The sequence below is a fragment of the Panthera tigris genome, chromosome A2 (genome assembly GCF_018350195.1).
Source record: "Panthera tigris isolate Pti1 chromosome A2, P.tigris_Pti1_mat1.1, whole genome shotgun sequence".
NCBI classification, from domain to species: Eukaryota; Metazoa; Chordata; class Mammalia; order Carnivora; family Felidae; genus Panthera; species Panthera tigris.
In genome coordinates this window covers 117016417-117040585 of record NC_056661.1, presented here as the reverse complement: position 1 = coordinate 117040585, position 24169 = coordinate 117016417, and the positions used below count along the sequence as shown (strand labels likewise).

General features: G+C 45.6%; 1 protein-coding gene across 2 annotated transcripts in view; it reads right to left on the bottom strand.

Annotated features, from left to right (window-relative positions):
- SNX10 (sorting nexin 10) overlaps positions 1 to 23952 on the bottom strand; it is a 73422-nt gene extending 49470 nt beyond the window's left edge. Inside the window, exons 1-2 of one of the 2 annotated variants that reach the window (XM_042968637.1) lie at positions 23823 to 23952; positions 21011 to 21158 (exon numbers count right to left, since the gene is read on the bottom strand). The gene's annotated coding sequence lies outside the window, so the exon portion shown is untranslated. The remainder of the gene's footprint in view (positions 1 to 21010; positions 21159 to 23822) is intronic. The other variant, XM_007077118.3, reaches the window with a different exon arrangement.
- Between the last annotated feature and the right edge of the window lie 217 nt (positions 23953 to 24169).

Sequence of the window (24169 nt, the reverse complement as noted above, 5' to 3'; positions counted from 1 at the left end):
TGCCTCAGGGGCACATAAGACAGGACTCCATGCAACTCAGGCCAGGATTTACACCTTGACCCTGACCAGAATACAGGGTTACCGACTTCAAAGTCTAGAGCTCACACACCCTCCAACCCAGCATCCCTACTTCTAGGAAGGGATTTCTGAGAAAAACTGGCACCAGGTGCAAAGTCCCATCTGTGAGGCTGTAGCCATGTTTATTAACTGGAGAAACGGAGACAGCGTGAATGCCCGTTAGTAAAGGACAGATTGAATAAAGTAAGGCGCATTCATGGCATACCTTGCAGTTGTTCCAAAAGAGGGGATGGGATCTGTAAGTGCTGAGATAGGGGATTATTCACGACGCACAAAGTGGGAACAACAAACTGCAGAATGATATGTAGTGTGTTTCCATTGTTCAAGCGTGTACATTGTCAAAAAGAAAACCAAGGCCCAAAATGGAGTCACTTACACAAGGCCACGCCACCAGCCGGGGGTGGGGGGGGGGGGGGACTTAATGACTAACCTAAATGCAGTTTAAACCTCCCCCAGAAAGTAGTCTTAACCAGTCAGTCAGGAATTTTCTGGTCAGCACTAATGAGATAATCTGTTACAAGGGCCTCTGGGTCCTACTCCTCCACTCTCCCCACAGAAAGAAGGTAAAATAATCTGCAGGTAATACCCCCACTCTTCCCAAGGGACAATGGCTTTGCCTGAAGCAATTTTTTCTTTTCTTTTGCTAACAACTTCCCTGCCCTACCCTCCTTCCTATAGAAACCTTCCATTTTTTGTACAGTTCCTTGGAGCATCTCTCTACCTGCTAAAAATGAGATGCTGACCCGTTGAATTTAATTTTTTAACAACATACATGTGTATACACTTAAATGCCCAGTGATGCATTGAAAAAGATTCCACAGGATATGTGCCAAAGTGAATGCAATGAAGGTGTATGGCGGGGGGGGGGGCGGGAGGGAAGCACTTTTTTTTTTTTTTTTTTTTTAGTTTATACACTCCTGGATTGTTAAGAACTCTCATTGTTAAAAATGAGATTTTGTGATTTGAAAGTATTTATGTAAATATATATAAATATATAAAATAAACCGGAGCCCCTGGGCATCTCTATTCCTCTTTTGCTGAATCAGAAGATCCCAATTACTAGGAAAGGAAACACGGCCTGGAGAAGTGAAGACACCACTTTCTTCAGAAGTGTGTAAGATATTTCTCCCTCCTTTAGCTGACACATCAGGCCAGATTTGTATTCAGTTCCGATCCATCAGAAATGATGAGGGAGCCTGAGGCAGGCTGAGGGGCAAAGCACACGCTAGGACCCCCACCCCCACCCCGCCCCCACCCAGGTGGGACATGTATGATATTTCTTGGACACTCCAGGCTACCCCAAACCCGAAAAGGACAACAAAACAAATGGCTAAACTGGTAAGAGTCTCCACCAGTTTGCCAGAAAAAGGCAATCCCATCATAGCCTAAAGTCCAGGAACTCCCTACTGTCTTAATGTTCATGCTTTACTGGAGGGAAAAACAACCTTAGCTTGACAATAAATAACTAGGCTTCCAGTAAGTCTTTTGCATGTAGAAGTCTCTTTGGGAAACTCCCTCTCAGACTTTATCTCCCCCAACCCCATTAAACAGTCAACACCCCCCCCACACACACACACACACATAACCCCAGTGCAACTCTTCCTGCCAACGGGTCCTGTCCCCATGCTTTACTAAAATCACCTTTCTGCACCAACAACATCTTCAAGAATTCTTGAAGAATTCTTGGCAGTCGGCTTCAGACCCCACGAACCCCCCATCACCCGAAAACTTCATCAAAAAATAATAATTATTTTTTTAATTAAGAGAGAGAAAGAGAGTGAGCAGGAAAGGGGCAGAAAGAAAGGGAGAGAGAGAATCTTAAGCAGACTCCATGCTGACTGAGCCCCGACATGGGATTCGATCCCACGACCCTGGGATCATGACCTGAGCCAAAATCAAGAGTCGTACAACTCAACTGACTGAGCCACCCAGGGGCCCCAACAGTTAATTTTTGAAGCAAGATTCTCATTAGCAGAAACACAAAACAGGAACTGTAAAGCAAATCCACATGGTTTGAAAGCCAGCCCGGCCCAGCCCGAACAGGCTCCAGCTAAGTCTGTGGCCAGTATCAGGCACTGACAGCCAACAGCTTAACTGGCCAAAGTCTCAGGGGTATGTCTTTCCAACTCCACCCACCTGGTCTACACCCATTTCTGAATATATCATTTATCTCTAATTCATCCTTCCCTTGCTTCCAAATGGATGGGAAGCAGTTCCCAAATAGTTAAGGCAGTAAAGCTATTAACATAGGAATTGTGATACAGATATGGTAAGAATGAGGAAAAAGTAAAAAGGTCATTTTAAGTATAAACTCCTAATACTTATTTAATTTTGGGTTGAAGCATATTTAATTTTGGGTTGATATACACTAGGGCTCCGTAAGATCTGTACTGTAAAACCAAGGAATATAACAATCAGGAAAATAATCCAGAAGGAGAGCACTACATTCTCCACTTCTACTGACTCAGTAAATAAATCTGAATTCAACAAGCTTCCCCATGCTCTTCAGAGGACACTGGCCTTTTTCTAAGCCTTTGTCTTAATTCTCATGTAAGTCTAATCGATCTTCTGGCACATACCTAGCTTGCTGACACAGCAGCTTAACAATCCTCGATAACCAGCTCAAAAGGCAGCATGGAAGTGTTTAGTGCTCATACTTAGAGCCATTCGCATCTGGATTCAAATCCCAACCATTCCACTCATGGCTGTGTGACCTTGGCTGAGTTACTTAACTTCTCTGGTCCTCCATTTTCTTATAGGGGGCAAAGAAAGGATTCTTAATAGTGCTGGTTTCGTAGGATGAGAATTAAATCACATAATGACTTACTGCACTTACCAAGTATGCAATAAAAGTTAAGTGTGACCAATGGCTGAATTCTTGGCACCTTTTTCTTCAAAATCTAAGAACCATGGAAGATGCAAAAAATTGTATATTTTCAATAAAAACTTCAATTGGATGGCTGCATATGCATGTATATGTCCCGGAGCAGAGAGAGAAAAGCAAAACTTGCCATTCACAAAGGATGCACAAGCCCACTGCATCTTTAGCTATAAAAAATATCCATGTAAAACTATAAACACTGCAGCAAAAATCAATGGCCAAACAGAATATGGTACTGGTACAGAAAATACGCATTAGCCTAGCTATTCGTGATTGACTGTCACGAGAAATAGAAATGGAGATGTGATCTAACAATACTGTGTCTTAAAATCCTAGTCTATTACAAATGCTTCCAAGGCAGCCCCATTATGAATGTGATTTCACACCAACAGCTCTGTACGAGCCGAATTTCCCACATCTTAGGTGCCAAGGACAGTTGGCCTGGTTGAAGACCAGCAATAAATCTCCCTTTAGGCTTCCATTTTCCAAGTTAAGTATCCTCAGGTATTCAGTGGCTCTTGATAACCAGGATAAAAAAAGATGTAAACAGGTACCTTTTCAGAGTCTCCAAATGAGCAGAAAACACAGATAGTAATAAAAATAGCTACCACTTCTGAATGTCAACCAAGTGCTGGCATTGTGCTGAGTATATTATGTGCACTGCCCCGTTTAATTCCTAAAATCACCCATTTTATGGATGAAGAGGTCAAGGCTTAGAGAGGTGAAGCAGCTTGCTCAAGGTCACCAACTTGTCCAGGGGCAACACTGGAATCCAAACCTACCTGCCTAGTTAATCACTACTCACTTTCCAGATCTCGGTTCCACTTGCACCAACTCCCTCCAGCAAAGTCAAATCCCCCACTTCCCTTGCATCATTGTCTTCCTCTGAAATTCTGATCACAGTGATATTTGTACCCTTATTTGTGTCAATACTGAATTAATGTCTGTCTCCCCACCAAACTGTAAGCTCAGGGATAGCACAGCTCCTCGCTGTGCTTGTTGACTTAGGGTCCCTGACCTCCTACCCCAGTACCATGCACTGATTGTGCAAAAAAGTGGGGAAAAACAGTATTTAGAAATCAGCCAGCCGCTTGGGCACTGCACCAAGCACAGGCAGTTCAGTGTTCGTCCGTGTGTGGGCACCACAATGCCACCTGCCCATTCTGAGGGACAAGATAACTGGAAGAACTGGAATAAGCAGAACTGGAGGATCTCAAGCACAAAACCTCCCAGGGGTGAGACATGGTTTTATCTTCCCATCTGAAAGAGGGCAGTACAAGAGATGGACTCTTCATCAACCCAATTAAGATATTATTAATAATAAATCAGGGGCACCTGGGTGGCTCAGTCGGTTAAGCGTCCGACTTCAGCTCAGGTTGTGACCTCACGGTCCACGGGTTCAAACCCCATGTCGGGCTCTGTGCTGACAGCTCGGAGCCTGGAGCCTGCTTCGGTTTCTGTGTCTCCCTCTCTCTGTCCCACCCCTGCTTGCTCTCTCTCTCTCTCAAAAATAAATAAAAACATTTAAAATAATAATAATAATAAATCATGCTTCTGATTCATTGTGGTCAACTCTTTCCACTGCATATGGCTTAATTCTGTTTTGACACTTCTTTAATTAAATTTTTAAAGATTTTGCTTTTAAGTAATCTCTGTACTCAATGTGGGGCTCAAACTCACAACCTTGAGATCAAGAGTCTCATGCTCCAGCCAGGCGTCCCCTCTGTTTTCTTGCCCCCCCCATTCTAATCTGCATTCTATTCCCTTCCTTGAATATCTTTTTTCTCAAATACTTGAAGCAGAATCACATCCCATTCACAGGCTAGTTTCTTAACACTCAGCTACGAAACCAAAAGCAACTGGAAATAAAGGAAACCATATACAAAACAAAAAGCAGTTATTGAATCTCAGCATTTCTTTGTAAGACACTGTCACAAGGAAAATCCCAATGGTTTGAGAGTAAAATTTTTTTCTCTTTTTTTAAGTAGGCTCCACGCCCAACATGGGGCTCAAACTCACGACCCCAAGATCAAGAGTCGAGTGCTTTACCGACTGAGCCAGCCAGGCACCCTTGAGCAAAATCTTTTAAGCAAATCATATAGCACCATCCCATATTATGCTCCATTCATAATATTAAAATGTTAAATGGTAGAAGCATTAAGTCCTTCACGAGACTCAAAAACACATCCAGAGCAAGCTATTTTAGTCCAATAAGATAAAAAAGGAGTAACTTTTTTAAAGAGAAAATTACATTTGCTGCCTGTCAAAAAATCAGGTTTTTTAAGGGCTCAGGATCTGATTATCAGTCTGATGATAGTTCTAACTTTGTAATGTTTTTTAGTTTTATATCACAGGTGAACGCTGAGCTTTAAGAGTATGGAAGAGGTGGAGACAATCCGAAGAGGGGGTTTTGTTACATAAATGCTCAGGAAAAAGGGGGAAAAGGTTAACTTAGTCCCACTGGTTTAGCAGAGCCCCAAATTCATGAAAGGTCTACATGATCTAACCCTTTTTTAACATGCAATCTTACCCTATGATCCAGCAACTACATTACTAGGTATTTTCCCAAAGGATACAAAAATACACCCTGATGCTTATAGCAGCATTATCAACAATAGCCAAACTACAGAGAGAGCTCAAATGTCCACTGACTGATGAATGGATAGAGAAGATGTGGTACATACATACTACGGAATATTACTCATCCATCAAAAGGAATGAAATCTTGCCATTAGCAATGACATGGATGAAGCTAGAATGTATTATGCTAAGCAAAATAAGTCAATCAGAGAAAGACAAACGTCATATGATTTCATTCATATGTGGAATTTAAGAAACAAAACAGATGAACACGTGGGTCAGGAAAAAAAAGAGAGAGAGAAACAAATCACAAAAGATTCTTAATGATAGAGAACAAACTGAGGGTTGATGGAGGGAGAGAGGTGAGAGATGGGCTAGATGGCTGATGGGCATTAAGGAGGGCACTTGTTGGGATGAGCACTGAGTGTTGTTTGTAAGGGATGAATCACCGAAGTCTACTCCTGAAGCCAATATTGCACTGTATGCTGACTAAAATGTAAATAAATTTAAAAGAAAAAAACACGCAATCTTTACAGGTATAGAATTCCCCCGAATATTCTTTTCAGAGAGTCACAGGTACAGCAGGTTCTCCGGGCCTGGCAGAACAACCAACCGTGAAGAGCCCAGTTATGCAATGTCTTAGTCAAGGAAAGTGCTGCCTGTGAGGGAAACAATAGCCCTGAGGAGACAAAACACCAGTGTACAAGTTCTAACACCATCCAGTATCTACTAGAAGGACCAATTCTAGAGAGCTGCTGTGTGATATGTACTTATCGTTAACAATACTGCATGGCAGTGGCACCTGGGTGGCTCAGTTGGTTGAGTGGCCGACTTTAGCTCGGGTCATGATCTCGCAGTCTGTGAGTTCAAGCCCCACATCGGGCTCTGTGCTGGCAGCTCAGAGCCTGGAGCCTGCTTTGGATTCTGTGTCTCCCTCTCTCTCTGCCCCTCCCCTGCTTGTGCTCTATCTCTCAAAAATAAATAAATGTTAAAAAAAAATTTTTTTAAAAACAATACTGTGTAGCATACTTAAAAATCTGTTAAGAGGGTAGATCTCATATTAAGTGTTCTTACTACAATAAAAAAAAATGATCAGGTATCTGCTAAGTGGTTTTCTAGTTAGCCACACATGGCTGAGATAGAGAAACTGCAGGGTCCCCAAAATGCCCCATGCATGGAGGTTCTTCGCGCCTCTTCTGTGCACGTGCGCATGCACACACACACACACACACACACACACACACACACACAACTAGCTTCTTCCTCCTTTTGCCAGTTAACTTCTACATCTTGATTCCTATGTGTGCTTCACGTATCTTTTTAATATAAATACTAGGCCCTTTCCCAAGATGCAGCACGGTGTATAAAAGAAGAAACAGAGGGGCGCCTGGGTGGCTCAGTCGGTTAAGTGTCTGCCTTCCGCTCAGGTCATGATCTCACGGTTCGTGGGTTCGAGCCCCGCGTCGGGCTCTGTGCTGACAGCTCGGAGCCTGGAGCCTGCTTCGGATTCTGTGTCTCCCTCCCTCTCTGCCCCTCCCCTGCTCGCTCGTGTGTGTGTGTGTGTGTGTGTGTGTGTGTGTGTGCGCGCGCGCGCGCGCACTCGCTCACTCTGTCAAAAATAAATAAACATTAAAAAAAATTAAAAAAAAAAAAAAAGAGGTTCTGTTCCCAAGTGTGCTACTACCTGGGAGTAGACTCAGTCCAAGCCAGTTTCCTCAGCAGAGGAAGGGATGAAAAACTACAATCCTGATCTCAAGGGCCCAGCACAAGCCCTAACATGACAGTTTTAAGAACTATGTGTAGCCTCTGCTCTGGATGAAGTAACCCACAGCCAGACTCATGCACGACCATTGGCATCTGGAGCTTCCTCAGAATCTAATTTTAAGCAACTCAAACTTCTTTATCACAACAGTCTTAAATCTCCAGTGACCCCTCCTGGCAACTATCATGAAGTCAACAGTGACCAAAGCTTCTGTCATTTGCTGCAGAAGCCAAGATCCTCTTTCCTTTCCTGCACACAGGACTGGGAAGCAGCCCTGCGTCCAGAGGGCACACCTGTGCACTCACCTACCAGGCAGTGAGAAGGCGGTGAAGGGAAAGGCCAGGCGCCCATACAAACACCGCCCAAATGCCAGCTGAAAGCCCCGGCAGAGGAAAGAGAACCTCCACGGCATGATTAAGGGAAAGGAAGAGCAAAGCACTCTCAGACGTTTCCCAACCCATCATGCTATCACCCAGAAACCCAGGAGACCTTGAGCCCAAACTGCCGAGTTACTAGAAGGCCTCCACCTTGGTAAACCAAAGGCTGCCATTTACAATCACAGCTTGGCCAGGGTGCCTGGGGGGCTCAGTCGGTTGAGTAACTAACTTCAGCTCAGGTCATGATCTCATGGTTCGTAGGTTCAAGCCCCATGTCGGGCTCTGTCCTGAATGCTTGCTTGGAGCCTGGAGCCTGCTTCAGATTCTGTGCCTCCTTCTCTCTCTGCTCCTCCCCCGCTTGTGCTCTGTCTCACTCCGTCTCTCAAAAATAAACAAATGTAAAAAAATAAAAAATGAAAAAAAAACAAACAAAAAACCAATCACAGCTTGGCCCCGTCACGGACATTACCATGTACCCATAAGCTGTGAATACATATGCTTTTGTCTCTTGTTTGTGATCTGTCCCCACAAGAGTAGGGCAGGCATCGCATCTGTTCTATCACTAATGTATACCTGCTGCTTGGCACAGTATCAGCCACAATGTCGGTACTCGATGACTATGGAACGGATGAGTGAATGAACAAATGGATGAATGATATCCTAGTCACAACAGTCCTCTGAGGCGGGGCAAGTATTACGGTCTGTTTATCAGATAAGAAGAGACACCTAATGGAGGTGATGACTTATCCAAGGACAGGCAGGCCTGGGCATTTCCTCACATGATCATAATAAATCCACTCATTAGCCCCTACCTGTCCCTTTGCACAAGTTCACTCACTTATCAGATAATGTAGTAGAGAAGAGGCCTTGGAAGACTGACACTCCAGCTTGTAAATTCTTAGGAGACAAAAGCAGGAGTGAGAGGAGGGGCAGAAGGATGAGATAAGCCAAGAGCACAGAGTTGGGGGGGTGAGGGGGGATGGGGAGGAAGGCCAGGCGGGAATCCCGTATTTCAGGGACAGCTCCCTGAGAGGCCCTGGGCATCCCCGAGTCAGCAAGAGGAATCTGAGCAGCTATGAGGAAAGAGGGATTTCCAAAAGGCAGAGGTTGAACACACAGGACACAAGGACTAGGCAGTCGGGTCTGGAAAATCCAGATTCCCATTTCTGCTTACAATGCTGCACCTCAGGATCATTCTCTCCAAGAACTCTGAAGGTTCTGGTGGCTCATCTGTGCAAGAACCAGCCCTACATGTTGAGAAGACACAGATCCCAAATGGCCAGAAGAGAGCTGGCTTCTCAAAGGCAACAGGGATAGGCCCACAGTCACCACCGGGCCCAGCCATCAGCCTGTGGGGACTTGCTGAAGCCACACAGCTCAGGTCTCTGCTCCTTTGTCTGTGGGGACACAGAAGAGGCTGAAAACTGGCTTTGAAGAAGCAGGTGACTCTGAGCATCTACACACATGACAGCCAGCTACAGATCCCACAGTGTTCTCTAGAGACACGGAATCCTGGTGATCCAGTACTGACAAGACACCAGGTGGTGGCCCCGAATCCAAATCCTGCAGGGTGGCCCTGGTAGCAGAGAGGAGAATGAAGAGTGACCATCTTGGTTAGAGGTCAGGCTGCTCAGAGTGAAGGGATGGAGTAGAGGTGAGTGGGAAGAAGACTCTGGAGTCAGGGCTCAAAAACCACACCTGCCTCCCCTCTTAGAGAAACCTGATCAGCACCCTCGCTGAACTCATTGTCATCCTACCTGCTGAAACCTCTAGGGCACTAAGTGGATGTCCTTCCATCCAACTTCCAAGGCCACCATCATCTGGCTCCATGGTCTGAAACAGTCTTGGTTTCTGCTCCTTCTTCCCACTGGCGATCCCACCATTCAACTGAGAGCCTTCCTCTCCCCAGCAGTGGGCTCGGTGTCCCCAGATGCTCCATCACGTCTCTCTGCCTATCTCTGCCCTACCCATCCGTTAGGGCAAAATATCAAAAGCGTACACCTCCACAGCCCTTAGAATGGCCAGAAACTACTCCGAGCACTCGACACACGTTAACTTATTGACTTTGCACAACAGCCTTTCGAAGAGGCGTTATTAAGTATCCCCACTTTACAGATGAGAAAACTGAGGCACAGAGAGATTGACTTTCTCCAGGCCCCATAAATAAGAAGAGGCAGAGCCAATATTCAAACCCACAATCCGCACCAGAGTCCCTCCTCCCAATCAGCAAGCCACACTGCCTCTCACGGCACAACTCACCTGCACCTCTTCCCCGAGCCTTCCCTGGCTCCTTCGTGGACAGCTCCTTGCAAACCTTCATGCCACTTTCCATGTTTGCTTGGCATGGTAATTGACTAGATTCTTGTCTTCTCTTTCCTCCTAAACTCGAAAGCCCATGAGAGCAAAGCTTCGGGGCTATTTCTACATCATCTTTGCACGCATTTCCTATAGCTGCTATAACAAACTGCCATCAATTTCGTGGCTTAAAACAACACAAACTTATTATTGTACAGCTCTATAGATCGGAAATCCAACACTGATCTCTCTCGGCTAAAATCAAGGCATCTACAGGGCTGGAGGCTTTAAGGGAGAGACTGCTCCCTTGCCTTTCCAGCTTCTAGAGGCCGCCAGGATTCCTGGGCTCCTGGCCCTCTTCTCCATCTTCAAAGCCAGCAACATATCATCTCTCTGACTCTTGTTCTGGGGGCGCATCTCCCCCTGACCATGGCCAAGAAAGTTCTCTACCTGTAGGGATCCATGTGATTCGACTGGGCCTACGTAGAAAACCCAGGATAATCTCATCTCCAGGGCCTTAATTTAATCACATCCACCCTTGAATACAAGGAAACATTCACAGCTTGTGGGGATGAGAACATGGACCTTTTGGGGGGCCATTATTCTACCACAAGCTTTGTATATACACTTCGAACACAGTGTTCCCCTGACTAGTGGAGAACCGAATCCCCATCAGAAATCAGCTGCACCAGCCCCTGAATGTTTGATCAGATGGTCCTTCCACTGGCCTCTGACTGTGGTGTACATTACTCTCGTGTCCCCAAAGTGGCCAACAGCTCTTTGAAGAGTGTCCTCCCTTTTCATAGCCCCAAACTCTGATAGTGGTGAACACATAAAGACGTTTAATAACCTAGGGATCAAACACAATGCTGAATCTATACGTAGGTTCAATCCCTACCTCAACGACAGTTTTATGTTCTATTTTTTGTTTCATATTTATTAATTTTTAAAACATAACTTATTTCAAAATATAAAATACACGAAAGAGTATAGAATAAAAACTCTCCCTCTTTTCCCTACCTCTTCATCATTTTTAATATAACTTCCAGAGATATTTTATGCATATGCGAGTACATACACATATGATCCCCGCCCCCCCGCTTCCTTTTCTGTAAATCGTAGACTCACATATGGTCCTTCCTACACTTCACTCTGTACTTAACAATACACACTGCTCCACAGATATTCATAGACCATTCTTGTTCTCTTTTTGTGGCTGTGTACTACTCCACTGTGCAAATGTCTCCTAATTCATGTTCACCAGCTTGCACGGATAGGCACTCTTGCTGTTAGAAACAGTGAATCCCGTGAATTTATCTGAAGGATAAATTTCTGCACATGGAATTTCTGAGTCAAGCAAGACCATGTGAATTTTCCACTCTGACAAATACCAGCAAGACAGCCTCTATAGGAAACTAATACACATTCTTCAAGCGAGTATGTGAGTTCTGTTTTCCCACAGCCTCCCTAACATGGATGGTTTTCAAAATGTTTTTCTCTTTGTGGATCCCAGACAGGTGAAATGTTGTAAATTTCAGTGCAATTTAATTAGAATTTAAAAAATTATTTGTGAGGTCAGCATTTTTATGTGATTAGGAGCCACTAAGTTATTTTCTATGAATTGTTTGCTCATATCCTTTGACCATTTTCCTATAGTATTCTTGTTCTTTTCCTTATTGATTTGTAGGAGTTCTCTATGTATTAGGAAAATTAATCCTTAATACATAACATGAAATACAAATATATTTTTCTGGTTTGTAAACTTTTTTTTTTTTTTTTTTTTTTGCTTATGGGGTTTTGCTATGCTAATTGTTTTTAGGTAATGAATTTTATCAGTCATTTCCTTTATGGCTTTTAAGTTTTGCCCCATATTTACAAAGCCTACTCCTAAGTGTAAAGTTATAAAAATATTCTCCTTTAAATTATTCCAGAAACCAATCATCTGTAAGCAGTGAAAAGTTACCTTCTATGTCATAAATTGTATCGGGGCCATAAGTGCTATTGGCCATAATGTACACAAACAGAGTTTAAGTTATTTGGGTTTTTTGTTTGTTTGGTTTTTTTTTAAGAGAGAGAGAGAGAGAAAGAGAAAGCAAGAGAGCATGAGCAAGGGAGAGGGGGAGAGGGAGAGGAGGAGGGAGGGAGGGGGAGAGAGAGAGAGAGATTGAGAGAGACAGAGAGAGAGAGAGAGAGAGAGAGAGAGAGAGAGAGAGAATATCCCAAGCAGGCATCAAGCAGGCTTGATCCCATGATCCTGGGATAGTGACCTGATGAGCCAAAATCAAGTCAAATGTTCAACCAACTGAGCCACCAGGTGCCCCCAGAATTTAAGCTTTTGAAAGTTAACTTTTATTTTCTGATGTTCTGACGTTTATAAAAGCACTGTCCCATGACAGTTGGTGAGGCAGGCAACTTATGTGTCTCATTTTACACAAGAGGATACCAACACCCAGAGAGGACAAATGGCCACTGAAAGCCACACTCTGTGGTGCAGACTCAAACTGAGGCTCCTAAATGCCAGAAGCTCTTCTCTCCTCTCCCTTCGACCGCCTCTCCTAACACAAGGACAACATCCACGTGCATTGAATCTTAAAGGACCTCTCCAAAGTCATTTCTAAATAATTTCAAAAGAAAGTGAAAAGTAACTTTTCTATTCAAAAACAGTTAGGTATTGAAGTGGGTCACACAGCGATCCAATTAAACAGTGACTCATCCTCAAATGCCCAAGCCAATGTTCTCACCAGTTGACAGAATTCCATGTCCTATAGTGTGCCTATATAACCTCACACATTTAATTGAAAAATAAGGGACGTAAAAGTTCCCAGATCCCATGGCTTCTGAGTGGATCCTGAAGAACAGTGCTTCTCCATTTGGGGAAGGGGAGAAGGAGGTACATCCCAATCACAGAGGGCTCTTTTCAAATCGCACAGACCCGAGACTTCCCCATCACCAACCCCTCGACAGCCCACCCCAGAAGGTCACTGCCTGCTCCCTCAAGCGTACTGGTGACAATTTTTGAAAACCACTGTTTCAGAGGACAAAGTCTATATCTGCACAACCCCTGTAAAGCACAGCGCTCTGGTTCTCTGACCAACCCCTTGGCTCAACTTTGCACACTCATGGTGCCTAGTTGCCCTACAGGTCAATTCTGAAACTCCCACCTCAGTCCCTTTGCGCCTCTTGTTCCCTCTAAAGCCCCTCCCACCCCGACCTCCCCACCTAACCCACCATGGAGGCTCCTTCCCATCCTGCAGCTCTTGGTTTCAATGCTACCTCCTCAGAGGAGCCTCCCCTGATCACCCACTAAAGCAAACTCCCCCCAGTAATGTTCTACCCTTTTATTTTCTCTTTAGAATTTATCACAATCTGTATTGTTTTATCTATTAATCTATTTTGTTGTTTATTATCTGTCCTCTCAAAGGTCCCACAAGGACAGGGACCTTGTCCAAATCATTCAGGCTTTATAACAGCACTTAGCAGAGTGCCTGGCATATAGTAAGTGCCCAATAAATATTGGGTCAATTAAATTTGACTGCATTACTCCCAACTAATTTTCTCCATGTCTGCACCACCATCAAGTTTCTAAGCGGCCTAACCACGTGGGCTAAGAGGAGGGGCATACAAACACTTCACCTGCCTCTCCTCCCAGCCCTCTCCCTTCTCACTCATGGTCGTTAATCATTCACCTTGGAAGAAAAGAAAGCTTTCAGCCAGCAACAGCCTAGAGGGGACTATCCGAGCCACCCAGGTCTTCCTCTGTCGTTTTCTATCTTTCCTCCTGACCTAACTCCACTGGACTGTAAAAGAGGAGAATGGGGAATAATGTTACAGTTATGCCACTGATAATCAGAAACTGTAATCAAAATAAAAAATAGCAGACTGCTAACCATGTGTCAGACACTGAAGAGCTTGTAAGATGAATTATCTCATCTAATCCCCAAGACGGCCAAGTATCATTACTCGCATTTTACAAATAAGGAAACCACGCCCAAGGTCGTGTAGCTAGTAAGTGAAGGAGCCAGGATCCAAAGCCAGGTAACCAGCCGCCTCCTTACTCACCACACAGGACCCACTATGTCCAGCATGGCACCTGCACTACCTCCTTAGAAATAAATGCTTAAAAGACAGCAACCGATACACTGGCTCATTAATGTCTCAAATGCTTTAGGAGGTGAGCTGGGGGCAGTCCTGTCTGTATATGAACCTGGGAAAGCCTGCAGCCAAACATCTAGATGTGACTTTCTCCTCAGAAAGAAAGAATACTGAGAGAGGTGTGCTGCATTCACATGACAGACCTCTTTAGTGTCCCTGGCAATAAAGGACCCTCTAAGCATTACGGGGGACAAGGACAAGTCAATTCAATATGTAATCACTGAGCCTCTGCTGTCTGATTGTTACAGGTCTGGTCCTGGTGACGGGTATTTTTTTAAATGGTTAAGTAACACTTTCTCACTTCCACGGCCTAAAGATGCCCAGGCACAGATATGAGACACTCCGCTTGTAATGCAGAACTCACTGTGTGTCACTCTCCCCCCCAAAATAACACTGACAACAAGGCCACAGGAAGAATGGAGAGGCAGAGGCTTCACGGAGAAGACAGGGAGTGAGGAGGCCTCGATGCTCGCATCAGGACAAGCACAGAAAACGGGACCAGGTGATTAAGCAGCAGTACCACGTTCGGAGAGCCAGGAATCTGGCCCCCTAGGAGTGGAAGAGCTGTGTTGGCAGAATACTGCAAGGAGGTAAGTCTAGAAGGGCTCCAAAGGGCATCTAGGATGGGGAAGTCCCTGCATGATAAGAGGAGGATTTGATGGGGCTCTGGGGTGGCTAAGTCGGTTGAGCTTTTGCTTTCACCTCAGGTCATGAGATCAAGCCCTGTGTCGGGCTCTATGCTGAGTGTACAGCCTGTTTAGGATTCTCTCTCTCTCTCCCTCTGCCTCTTGCTCTCTCTCTCTAAAATAAATTTAAAAAAATTTTTTAGATTATATATTTAAAAAAGAGGAGGAATTTGAACTTCGATCCTGCTGGAAGGCAGGGATGACTGAGTAAGTTGCCATGATATGATAGCAACAACTCATGCAAGGATGGGGTGGAGGATGGATTGACCGGGAGAGAAATTAAAGGCCATGAGCTTCATCAGGGGGCTGCTTGGATGCTCCAGCCAGCAGAAAACATCACGGACCCAAGGTGGGCTGGGGGGATGGAAAAGCACTAGAAAATAACAAGAAGCAGAACACAGAGGGTGTTGGGTGCAGTGAAACTACTCTGTAGGATTCTCTAATGGTGGACACGTGTCTGACTTGTGTCAAAACCCATAGAGTGTACAACACCGTGAGTGAACCTTAATGTCAAGTGTGGACTCTGGGTGATGATGGGGGAGGGGATGCAGACAGTATATAGAATCTCTCTGTGCTTTCCCTGAATTCTGCTGTGAACCTAAAACTGCTCTAAAAAAACACACAAAATCTATTTAAAAAATATATATATCATGAAAAAAACTTGGACAAGAGCATGATGGAGAAAAGGGAGTCAGTGATGACTCACCAATCAGGTGACCGGAAAAAAGACTGTGGTCACTGGCAGAATGAAGAAGTTGGAAAGGTGTGGGGGTGGGCGGAGGGCGCTGTTTTGAGAGCTAAGAGAGAAAGATGAGGTCGGGTGGGAATAAGCTGGGATGATGTAGGACATCCACACAAAACAATCTTGTTTTGGAGAACAGGTTGGCAGTGAGATAAGAAAAGGGTACAGGGATGCAAATTAGAGACAGAAGTGAGCACTAAATGTTCCTCTTTAGTACCAGTGATAAATTCTCTTTCAAAAGGAAAAGCATTACAACACACTGGAAATGACAATCTTTCCGCCAGCTCGCAGCCTCTGTTGCAAAGAACTGCAACTAGGGAGGCAATTTCAGTTACTTGTGAGAAGAGCAACACAAGGAACTGTGACCTACTGGTCAAGTTCAAATCTGTCCAAAGTGACATCTGTCCAGATAGGAAGAACTCGCAAGTTAAAATGAGGGACAAGCAAGAAGGGAGATTTCATGTTTGAGCAAGATTTCACTTCTGACTTCCCCTAAGAGGAGTAGGAAGGACACAGTGAATGGGAAAACAGTGGAGCTGTTCAATGCCAAGCAGCCTGACTGTGAATTCTCATTCTGCCCTTTGCCAGGAGAAAGTAACCTTTCTGTGCCTCAGTTTCCTCATCTGTAAAAACAGGACACCTGCCTACTTCGTGGATCTGCTGCAAAGACTGAAGGAACAAACATGGAGGCAGATGCCAAGGATTTGCTGTGTCAGCCGCTGTCCCTGTTCATTACGGTCCTAGACTTCTCCAAGACCCCTGAGGAAAAATGCTGAAGTCTCCCTCAATATCACAGAGCACCTGTGCCTTTAAAAAATGTTCTTTAAAAAAAATGTTCTTTTCAAGTATCTGTTTTGTCAGATGAAACAGTAATATTTACAGAAGCAGAAAATCTTAGATCTTTATATGGCTCTGAAACTCAGCCCACGTGTGTGAAATGCATACCTGGGCCATTGCCTGCAGTAAATCATTTACCCGGGGATGTCCAATGCCCAACTTTGATCCAAGAAGGCGAAGATAAGCCACATAGAAAGTCCTTTTCAAGTGGGTAAAATACCAAAGTTATTATTCCTTAAATTACTTGCCAAAGCACTGACTGTAATCCAAGGGCATTTTGACATGTGTTTGTTTACCGACTCGGTTTAGCAAAGTTCTCAAAACAGAGGTCAGTTTTTCAAGGTTTCTCAGCTGTCAGGGAAATGAGCTGACTAGGAAAAAACCAGCATCTAGTCTGCACCTCCTTGTAAATCACTGCATTGATTTCCTGGCATAGGAGCTTTCATGCGTGTTTGAGCGGGAGCCCAGATTCTCAGGGTTTGATCATCCATAGATAGCTGACAAAAAGTCTCTGTCTCCTGCTGAGATACCAGAACCCAGAGCTATGGTAACACCATCTCCCAACCCAGCTGGTGACCCCGGAATGCTGTGAGGACGACTGCCTTCTCCCCTTTTGCCCCTTTGCCCCAGCTCTTCCAAATGCCACTCCACAATAAGGAGAGCTGCTATGTCAATAAGAAAGGGGAAGAGGGGTGCCTGGGTGGCTCAGTTGGTTAAGCATCTGACTTTGGCTCAGGTTATGATCTTGTGGTTCATAGGTTCAAGCCGCAAATAGGGCTCTGTGCTGACAGTTCAGAGCCTGGAGCCTGCTTCAGAGTCTGTATCTCCCTCTCTCTCTCTGCCCCTCTCCAGCTCATGCTCTGTCTCTGTCTCTCAAACATTAAAAAAAAAAAAAAAAAAAAAAAAAAAAACTTTTAATTAAAAAAAAAGGGGGGAAGAAAATTATCACCTAATAGAAAATTCTCTTCTTTACGTGTTTATATTTCTAATTTCTAAGAAGCACAGGTCTCCAATATACAAAGCCCCTTGTTGTGCTCTGCACTTTGAACTGTTTGGGTTTATAAGTCTGAGGAAAGAACTGGGAAGAATCCAGAGTCATGGAGGGAAAAGACTGGAGCTCAGAGGAAAATGAGGAGGGAGGGAGGGAAGGACTAAGAGGCAGAGGGAAGGACACACAAGATGGCAGGTCAGGGGCCCCACCAGCTGACTTCCCACTAACCTAGTTAAGTCCACTGACCCAGCAAAGCACATGGTGGCAGACTGCTCTATCAGCATGTCAGGGCTGACACCAAGGTAAAACAGAGAGAGCAGGTGAGCCTTTCTCCCACTTGCACCCCAGGGAATTAGCAGAAAACCTGGGAAAACTGTGGAATTCCCTGGACTATGGCTGGTGGGTTCTCCCCGAGGTTTATTAGTTCTCTAAGGAACAGGAGGCCCCCAGGTGCCACCTGGGTTAGAAGAGAATGTGCCTTTCTTCCCCACACTAATTAAACAGTCTGATTTTACTACATAACATCTAATCACCACAGGAATGCACCAAAAGGCAAAGAATGGACATCCACCCCGACTTTGCTCGCACTCCACAGGTCTTACATGGCCCCCAAGTTCTAACAGGAAAAGGCGGTAAACTGGGAGGGAAAGCAACAAGCCTTAGTGAACAATGCAGGCGTGCCTCCCCAGATGCACCCCACTTCTTTGAAACCAGTCCCCAAAAAGGTCAAGCTCGTATAGTGTGACCCCAGCCCGACCCTCCCCCACCCACCCCACATTCATGGCCCTGCCATGAGTCTCAGCCATCTGCAGGGACAATCCAGTCCACACCATGGGGCTGGCAGATCCAGGAGACCACACGTTTCAATGTATGTTCTTAAAAAGATTACTCTGGCTGATTTAGGAAACTGGATCCGAGGGGAGCCGAGGGGAACGAGAGGTGTGATCAGGCCCTGATATGAATGTGTGTGGCAGCAGCCTGAGCTAAGGGGGGGGAGCTGGGGTAGGGGGTGGAGCATAGACAGATGGGAAAATGAACTGAGACCTTGAGCCGGCTGGGAGGTAGGGTGGAGAAATGGCTCCCGGTGCTAGCCTGGACACACGAATGGACGGCAGTAATGATTTCTTCAGATGGGCAAGGGAGGAGGACGGGTTGGGTGAGAGTGGGGAGCAGAGGAAGAATCACCAAGAAGTTAAAGAATCTCCAGTTTCTGGGCCGGCATCTGCACAGACACCTCTGCGGACCTGCACTGCATTTTGCATTCACAATGCTGCGTTCTTTTTCCTAAAGAGGACCCCACACCGCTTGAGTGTCAGGCCCGCAAAACTGGGGAGGGGAGGGACAATAATGTTGGGCAAGTTCACTTAAAATGTCCCTGACACATCCAAGGAGTCAGATTTGATGTTAACTACATAATCCTGGGGCTCAGGAGAGAGCCAGCCATCTGCATCAAGGAATTAATGGTTCAAAGTCTCAGAAACAAATTAAACCAGCTTGTCCAGTGTTTGTCATTGCATCTGGATCACGTGGGAATCAAAACACAGAATCCCAGGTCTCATCCCAGACCTACTGCATGAGAATATTTCAAAGTAAGGCCCAGAAATCTGCTTTAACAAATTTCCCAGAGAATTCTAATGCACAAAAACATTTGAAAACCACAGATATACGGAGAGAGTGTGGAGAAATAAAAGAGGATCAGGGGGCACCTGGGTGGCTCAGTCGGCTAGGCGTCCGACTTTGGCTCAGGTCATGATCTCACAGTCCGTGAGTTCGAGCCCTGAGTCAGGCTCTGTGCTGCCAGCTCAGAGCCTGGAGCCTGCTTCTGATTCTGTGTGTCCCTCTCTCTGGTCCTCCCCTGCTCATGCTCTGTCTCTGTCTCAAAAATAAAAACATTAAAAAAAATTTATAAAATAAATAAATAAATAAAAAATAAAAGAGGATCAGGACAGGCCAAGGAGCCACCAAATGGAGGGGTCAGTGGGAGAGTGGAAGAACAGGAAAGGCAACAAATCACTTATCTGATTATTAACAAAGTTAAACATTTATGTGTGTGTGTGTGTGTGTGTGTGTGTGTGTGTGTGTGAATTACCTGTTAATAGCCTTTACCTGTATTTTTATTGGATTATTTTCTTTTCTCTATTGACTTTGAAAACTCCATGCCTTTTTAGATATTGCAACTATTTGCTTTGCTAATCTGTCATCTGCCTTTCAACTTTGTTTACGACATCTTTTTTCTTATATTAGTATAATGTTTCATAAAGTTAAATCAGTATTTTCCTTTATGCCTTCTGAGTATTAAAGTTGGCAAGGTCTTTCCTATTCCAAAGTTATTTTTGAAAACCATCACATGTATGTATATTTTAATATCTATAATTTGTTTCTGACTTATAATCTTTACTCTAAATGGAATGTGCTTTTATGAATGGTATGAGGCAACCATCTCAACAAACTTAACTGTAGTTGATTTTATGTTACTTTCAGTTCCTGTCTTCACAATGGAACCATTTCTGGACTCCCCATCCCTGGTCCATGATATATTTTGAAATCTGGCTGGACGGTACATTTCAAAATGTATTACCTATTAGGACAAATCTATTCTTCCAGGTAAACTTTATCAATTTGTAAAAATGAAGCAAAGTTAAAGGACTGGCCTAAACTAATAAAGATCTCATGACCTTTCAGTCTTGCTTAGTCACTGGAGCATCAGCCTTTGGCCAGGAGGTGGCCTGACTTCCTAGTGACTCACACACTACACAGAATTCTCAGACTTCATGGAATTTAGATCGAATTTACACACGTCTCAGCAAAACATTTTCTAACACTACAATTCTACCAAGAGGCCTCAATGGCCTCCTTGCGACTCAATCGGTGCATGTTATGACTCTTTCCTCACCTTCTCCCCCATTTTTATACTCCTGCTCGTACCTTTCAGAGTTGTTGATGCCCATCCTGAATCACAGTAAAGGGGTTCAGTTTACAACATGATATGCCAAAAGATGCTGTATTTTGATAGGCACTTCCAGGAAGCTTTGCGGGCCCCACACACTGTGGCAGCCTATCAGGTGAGGAGTGAGTCTTTTGACATCTCATAATTTATTCACCTGGCACCACTTATTCCAAAGGGAAACATGGGAGTGCGATGGAAAGAAGACGAGACCAGGAAACCCGAGTTTTGGTCCCCTTTCTACACCTAATTAGCTGTGTCGTTCAGATTAAGTTATTCTACCTTTCCACTGGGTCTCCATTGCCCCATTTGTAAAATGAGATGTCGGGAATAGAACAGTCATTTCTCACCTTTCTTTCCGCCATGGGTGACCCTTTAAGAATCGGAAGTAAGCTGTGGATTCTCTCCTCCAGAATAATGCACTTTTGCACATGAGTATAAAATCAGACATTTTCAGGGGGTTCACAGATCCCCAAAAGCCTATCTCTGTATTCCTAGGATCAAGATCTCTGAGATCTACCACACACTGTTAAAAATACCAGAGAATACCATAAACGTACATAGAATCACAAAACCTTACGCAAAGTTGAATCTTTGCAGAACTAAAAGCATCTCCTCTGCAGATAACTGGGAGGAGGAAGTAGTTACTTAGGGAAGAATAAATGAAAGTGCCAATAAGACTTGCCTTTGATTGAGGCCTGGCTCAGCCCTTTCCGTACATTCACGGGGGACTGGGTGAGAGCACCCATTCCAGAGCCAGGCTGCCCAGGTCAAATGTTGTCTCCATCATTTACTAGTTGTCTGCCCTGGGCTCTGAACCACAGTTTCTCCATCTATAACCAAAAAAAAAGAAGGATGTGGGGCGCCTGGGTGGTGCAGTTGGTTAAGCGACCGACTGACTCTTGGTTTTAGCTCAGGCCATGATCTCGTGGTTTCGGAGTTGGAGCCCCACATTGGGCCCCACATAGGCCTGATGGTGTGAAGCCTGCTTGGGATTCTGTCTCTCCTTCTCTCTGCCCCTCCCCTGCTTGTGTTCTATCTCTCTCTCTTAAATAAAACTTAAAAAAAAAAAAAAAAAAGTGTGAGGGGGTAGAAAGGACTATTAATATATACATAGACTATTTGAAAAAGGGCCTGGCCTACAGGAAGCCCAAAATTATTATTAGCTATTATAGAAAGGTGGGATACATTTGCTGAGTGGTTAAAATTGCGAGCTGTGAAGTTTAGGGAAGTCTTAAATACCTTGATGCCTTAGTTTCCCCAGAGGTATATGTGCTGCCGAAGCGAGCACAGTTTCCCCAGAGGTAAATAGGATCAGATTCGTAAATTTGTTGTGAGGATTAAGGAGACTGTCACATAAAAACTCTCTCACAATGCCTAGCACATAGTAAGTGCTCAAGAAATGTCAGCTGTTGTTATTTACAATTCTGGGACGCAAGGATTACCATTGTTTTTTTTGTTTTAATTTCTGAATAAAGGATAAGTCAGACAGGTTAAGTGCCCCCACTGACAGTACCTCAGCTAGCAAATGACTGTGCCAAGACTTCAACATGGGTGAGCCTGAGACCATAATCTGTAACCACTACCCCGTACTATCTTTTATTTGAACAGGGCTAAGAGAGCATAAATGCTGATTCATAGTTACTGCGTTAACCAAGAGAAAGAAAGAGGTAGGTGCTAACAGTCTAAAATTTGGGATATTCTCCATGGAAGTCAGCCCTGACTTGGCAAAAAGCTCTTCTTTGCCACTCTTAGAAATGAAAGACTACAGACGCTGGACTCTCATCTCAACCAGTTCTAAGCCTTTTGCAAACTTGGTTGTTAAACCACAGCAGTGACACCAAAAGAGGAAAAAAAAAAAAAAAAGAGGCCATTTCACAAACTAGTTTAACTAACAAAGTGAACCCTTTAAAATGAAAGCAGAGACCCTAAGGCTGAAAGAAGATACTTAAGAGTGCTCCAAAGCCACGGAAAACTGCGTCTAGGACACAATCGTCAGCCGTTAATGAATACATTTTTATTTAGAAAAGAATGACAATTCAGATCTATTTTTTGGATACCATGCTCCAGGAGGCCTTCCCCTAAAGTAAAATAAGAGGAAGTTCTCACCACAGCCGAGTGGTGGGGAGAGAAGTGGAGTGCCAGTCAAGAGACCCCTGGTGTGGAGCACTGTCACCTGAGCACGCCCCCACTCTTTGAACACCAATTTGCTCACCACTGAACCGGGTAACTGGTAAGGTGGGAACTGAGAATGAAATACTCCGGCAGAAGAAAACAGGACGCTGAGTTAAATACAAGCCAGTGCTTGTAATCACGTTTTTCACATCTTCCCCTATTTACTTCTAAATGTATTTTATTTTTGTACCTTTATCCAAAACACCCCCAGTAATCAACCTGAAATCTACCATTCCTTAGAATAAAAATGGCCTTAGGAACAGCCATCCCTGGAAGTGATGGCAGAAATGGCAGGAGTGCTCACCTCACGTGCCTGGTACCTCCCGGACACGGATGGAGGAGCCGGTGGGTTCTCACTGGCTCTCTCCCCGCCGTCCACCTTACATCGCGGCCCAGCTCACCCGCCCCCCCCCCAACCCAGGGTGGGGGTGGGGGGGAAGGACAGGGAGTTCTGCATTCCAAGCCCGCCCCTGCCCCCCTCCACGTCCCCCGAGGGTCAGAGTCAGAAGCCCACTGGAATCTAGGCCTGTTTCCGCTTCCATCCGGCTGAAGGACTCCCCTCCCCGGGCCTTAGTTTCCCCGTCCTTAAAATGAAAGGTTTGAAGGAGATCACGTGAAAGCCTCGTTCCTGCTCTAAATTTCTAATTCCATCATTCTTACAAGAAAACGTTTCCTGCAGAAATAGACGCCTTTCCTTTCAAGCAGGGCACGTTGCCCTGCGTCCCCGTGACCATTCCCCTCGATAATCTCACAGAAGTATGATGCATCAGAACTGAAAAACAGGCTGTTGCTTTCCGGTGGTACCAAACCCGGTCACCAGTCAACGTGGATTTTCTCTCAGGCCTCTTCCCTCAATCCCGCAATCCCACGAAAACCCCTGCCTACCCTTCCCAATTTCTAAACTCAAAACTACCGTTTCATGGGTTAAAAAAAAAACAAAAACAAAAAAAACAAAAACACCCAAACCCGGCCTGGAGTAAGGTGCTACAGCACTTTTTTGGGCATCCAGGATTCCATCTCCGCCCCACCCTCTCGCCGGGGTATCTCTTTAGCCATATACCCCTGTATCGATACGTAATACGCTCCATGCCCTCCCCTGGCAAAGAAGCCGACCATTTCTTCCTCCCCTGCACATCCCGGCTGGAAAGGTGGCAGCTCCCCGCTCCAATCCCGGGAGACCCAAGCTCTTCCCGGCCCGCAGGGAACGGCACCTGGGCGCATGGGCCCCTCAGGAAAAGAAAAGGGTGGCCGGCTCGCCCACGGCCGCGATCCCCACCCCGGCGGCGCGAGGAGGCCTCCCCCGCAGGGCTCCTGTCACTTACGGATGGTTCCTCCGGGCAGGGCCAAGCCGGCGGGCTGGCTGGCAGGCGACGGAGTTTGCTGACTCAAAGGCACAGCGGCGGCGGCGGCGAGCGCCCAGGAGCGCACCCGAGCGCAGCCCCGCGCGCCCCGCGCACGTAGCGGCCCGCGCCCGCGCTCGGCTCCCGCAGACCTCGTGGGGCCGCCGGGCCTCCAGCTTCCGCCGCCCCGGGGCGCCACCGCACCGCCCAGCCCAGGTGCACCCCGGCGCCGTCCGGGAGCCCCGCCCTCCCGCCCGCGGAAGATGAGACGCACCCTCGCCCCGCTGGGCTGCAGCGAACGGTGCCGCCGCCCGGGTGCGCCGCCGCGC